Here is a 4,150-nt window from a genome sequence, read left to right as displayed (position 1 = left end):
CCCGGGAGATACCCTCCCCTTTCCCCGCTCCCGCTCCTCCACCTTGCTACCCCCTAGCCGGTGACCAGCTGCCTCCCCTCCCCCTCGCGGACGCTCGGGGTTGAGCAAACACTCCGGGCCGCCCGCCCCGCCACCAGCTGGCTCCGACCGGCGCACCGCTGGCGATCCCCCAGGCAATTCGGCGTCATGAGAACCGGCACCCCGAGACTCGGCGCCCTGCCCTCCCTCCGCGTCCCCAGGGCCCTGGCCAGGCCCAACAACCTCTCCCTCCTCCGTGCGCCTCGGCCCCAACGGGCCTCTGGCGCGGGCTAACTAGGCCTCGCTGCGGGCCCCCAGGACTGCGCACCCCACCCCCCGCGAGGCCAGCAGCCCCGGGGGAAGGCGGCCGGAAAATCTCTTGTTTATCGGGCTGGAGAAGTCCCAGCCTGGATTCACTTCCCAATTTCTGAGGTCCACCTTCAGCAGATTCCTGGGGCCGGAGAGGAAAGGGTGGCAACCCACAGATCCATCCCGGGACAGGGGGGAGTGGGGGTGGGGCTGGTGGGAACCTGACCTCCTGGAAAGTTCTCCCGGCCGCTGGAGGGGACGGACTCGGAGTCAGAGCCAACGTGTCCCGGAGCGCAGAGACCGAGGGGGCCGCGCTTAAACACTGTACCTGGGGGAACAAAACCGTGAAGGCTAATTAGGACAAGTCGGAGCGGGGAACGGGGACGCCGGGAGGGGAGCGCGCACTCCGAGTTGGGCAGAACCTGGAACGGTCACAGGAAACCCGGGCGCGGGGTAGTCGGGCCCAGGGGGACCTTTGCCCACGGTCCGGAGTGGTCTGGACTCGGCCCAGGCGTGAGAGGAGCGCTTGGTGACGATCCCACGTACGCTTGGTGACTGGTGGAGGTCCCAGAGAAGGACCGTGCGTGCAAAAGGCGAAACTTGGTGTGCGGTGTGTCCACGTGTGCAAGCTGGGGAGGGGAGGGGGCGCAGAAGGCGTGACAAAGACGGACTCTGTCTTGAATGTGCTCCTCGCTCCGGCCCGCTCCCCGCGAACTGTGCCTGAAGTGTGTCTCACGGGAGGGCCAGGACGAAGGTGACAAAGGCTAGGTATCCCCCACGGAGACGCGCCAAGGTAGCCCCGCGCGTGTCCGTACGCGCTCTCTGGAAGACGCGGTGGGAGTGCGCAGGGCTGCACCCCCACACCGCTTGCCCCGGCGAAGGCCGAGCCCAGAAAGTGAGTGCGCGTGAGTGTGCGCGCGCCCGCGTGCGGGGGCGTGGCAGTCAACAGCAACAACCCACACGCCGGCAGGGCCAGAAACTCCCATCTCCCTCACCAGCCGGAAAGTACGAGTCGGCTCAGCCTGGAGGTGAGTCGGGGCGGGGAGGGCCGGGCAGGCTTTGTTCCTGAGTAAACGGAGCGCACGTACCTGGAGCGCGGCGGGCGCCCGATTAGCGCCCTGAATGGAGGTGATGTAATGGTGATGCAGGCGCCAGCCCACCCTCGCTGACACAAGGAGCCCTGCCTGGGGACAGGCCCGCGCGAGAGCGAGCGACCCAGAGCGCCTGGCTCAGCCTCGGTCCCGGGGAGAGGCAGGCCCTGCGTCCCGGCCCGAGCCCCGCCATCCCAGCCAGGACCGGGCCTGGCCCAGCGCCCCGCGCCGTCCCTCCCACCCCCGCCCGCCCCCCGCCTGGGGCTGGAGTTGGCCCCAAACGCTGGGCCGGAGCGGGGCCGGCGGCGAGTCCCAGGTAAGGGCTGCTGCCTTCCCGCTCCGCTCTCCTCTCCGCCGCCCGGAAGAGTCGGGTCGGGCCGGCGGGGAGTGGGCGAGGGCAGAGGCGGGGGCTGGACATCCTGCGGGCTGGGGACGCCGCGCCAACTCCGCTCGGTCACTGAAAGTTTTCAAACCCGAGCAGGCTGGGGACTGGGGGGGTGGGGGAACCCGGCGCTGCGGCTCGGGCTGGAGGGAGGGGAAACGACTCCACAATCGGGGTCTCCAAGAGGAGCCCCTCCACCGCCTGCCTCTCGGTGGGAGTCCGCGATCACTCTCTCTTGAGGGTCGGCGTCCTCTCCGCCGCCTGCTACTGTGGATGGGGAGGGCAGGTTTCTGTGGCCCTAAAAATGGGAGTGACTGGTTCGTTCCCTTGCTCCCCATTCCAGCCACCCGGGGAGCGCAGGTGTAGACCCCAGTACCGTCGACCCAAGTAGGGACGAGAGGGTTCAGAATCCCCCTGAGAAGTTTGGAAATTCAGACTATCAAAGCGCCTCCCCTTCTGGTCGCCTGGCCCCTAGATCCCGAACCCCCACTCCCGGCTGGCTTTTCCAGCGTCCTTTGCACCTCCATCCCCAGGCCCGCAGTGTTACACCCAGGAAGACCCAATCACTTACAAACTCCACGATCAAGATCCTAAAGCCCGGGGGAGGAGACTGTGTTGAAGTAGGGTTTTGTGTTCCTGGAGCTTCCTCTCCCCGCCGGCCCCCGACCCCTGTGCCTTAAACTAGACTGGGGGAGGGAGTGCCTTGGGGGGTGGGGCGCATTCCAGAGTGACATTCCAGAGCAGACCCTTGAAGATTTCCAAGTCTCAGAGAGCTCAGGGCATTTTGGCCCAAATGCCTGGTCTTGGTGCGGGGCAGGGGCAGGGGGATAGGGGTAGGGTGTCTAGGCTGAGGTTCGAGGAACCCCAACCCACCCCCCACCAACCTACACACTGAGGCCGCTCCTTCCAGGCACTTGCATCTCCTGTGCGCCTTCTTATCGATGGGGTAAACGCCTGAGCGCCCTGGACAGAGGGGTGAGACAGTGGGACCTAACCAGGGACTGGGAGAGAGGGATGGGAGTGGAGGCAGGAAGGCTGTCAGTCGGGCCATCGTCTTTCCCGATAGGCTCTTAAGTGTGTGGGATGGGAGGAAGGCAGGTGCTCTGTGGTATCCCTGGGAGAACCTCCCTGGAGAGTGCCCTGGTCACAGCACCCTTGAAGACAGCCATTGGCCATGGGTCAATGTTGAGTTTGGTTGCCCCTGTGACACGCTGGAGCTCTCTTTCCAGTGCGGTATCCTTTGCCCTGGTGGGTGGAGGGGGTCTCAGGCTTGTGTGTGGATAGCACTGGAGCGAGGAAGGGGGTTTTGCTCTGGAGAAGTGAGAAGGCCTGGCTGTCTCCCCGGTTGCTGGATGAAGCCACTTGTTGCTGGGGGAAACCAGTCAGGGGTGCTTGGGCCTCTGAGCCTCTGAGCCCACCAGGCCTCTGCGCCCCCCGGAGAGAGAAGGAAGGAGGAGGGAGATTCAGCAACTGGACTGGACTGACTCAGACAAGAACTGGGGGCCGGGTGGCTGAGCCTGGGGAAAGGCCGATTTCAGAGGCGATTAAAAATATTTGTACAACTGATTCCAGGGAAGTGAAGCAAAAGGCTCTTTTGTCCAGAAAATAATCTGAGGCTGGGACTGGGCTTCAGCTGTGGGGTGGGGGAGACTCAGGGCGGAAGGAGGTTCCCCTCCTACCCCCCTCCTTGAACCCTCTGAGAATCTTTAAGCAGAAGATGCAACTCCAACATGGAGGGGGCAGCCCTGGGTGTGGAGAAATGCACCTGAGACCATCCAGAGGTGACTTCCAAATGCCCACTGTGTTCAGGCACAGCACCAGCTGTGACAGCGCATTCTAGAAGTCTTGTTCACCAGCTTCAAAGACCTTACAGCCCTGGAAGGGAGACACGGACATGATTTGAACGTTCAGGGATCAGAAGGCTCAGTCTTAGTGCAGGGTCTGGGGACCCACAGGAGGCAGAAGGTTCCTCCAGGGTCCTGAGGAAAAGCCTGACCAGAGCTGAGTCCATCTTGTCAGTCCCTTAGCCACCATCTTAAAAGGTGGCATTGGGCCGGGAATGGTGGCTCACACCTGTAATCCCAGCACTTTGAGAGGCTGAGGTAGGTGGATCACCTTAGGTCAGGAGTTCGAGACCAGCCTGGCCAACATAGTGAAACCCTGTCTCTACTAAAAATACAAAAATTAGTCGGGCATGGTGGTGGGCACCTGTAATCCCAGCTACTTGGGAGGCTGAGGTAGGAGAATGGCTTGAACCTGGGAGTTGGAGGTTGCAGTGAGCTGAGATCATGCCGTTGCACTCCAGCCTGGGCCACAAGAGTGAAGTTTGGTCTCAAAAAAAAAAAAAAAA

The 4,150-nt window shown here is 63.1% G+C and overlaps 1 protein-coding gene across 5 annotated transcripts in view; it reads left to right on the top strand.

Annotated features, from left to right (window-relative positions):
• The first annotated feature begins 1,061 nt into the window (after positions 1 to 1,061).
• GPRC5C (G protein-coupled receptor class C group 5 member C) overlaps positions 1,062 to 4,150 on the top strand; it is a 19,843-nt gene continuing 16,754 nt past the window's right edge. For 3 of the 5 annotated variants that reach the window (XM_032176944.2, XM_032176946.2, XM_058428482.1), the window contains exon 1: positions 1,369 to 1,734. The gene's annotated coding sequence lies outside the window, so the exon portion shown is untranslated. The other 2 variants (XM_032176943.2, XM_058428483.1) reach the window with 2 other exon arrangements.

This window comes from Hylobates moloch, unplaced genomic scaffold (genome assembly GCF_009828535.3).
Source record: "Hylobates moloch isolate HMO894 unplaced genomic scaffold, HMol_V3 SCAFFOLD_15, whole genome shotgun sequence".
Taxonomy (NCBI): domain Eukaryota; kingdom Metazoa; phylum Chordata; class Mammalia; order Primates; family Hylobatidae; genus Hylobates; species Hylobates moloch.
Note: the sequence above shows the minus strand (reverse complement) of the source record. Positions and strands in the feature narration are given on the sequence as shown.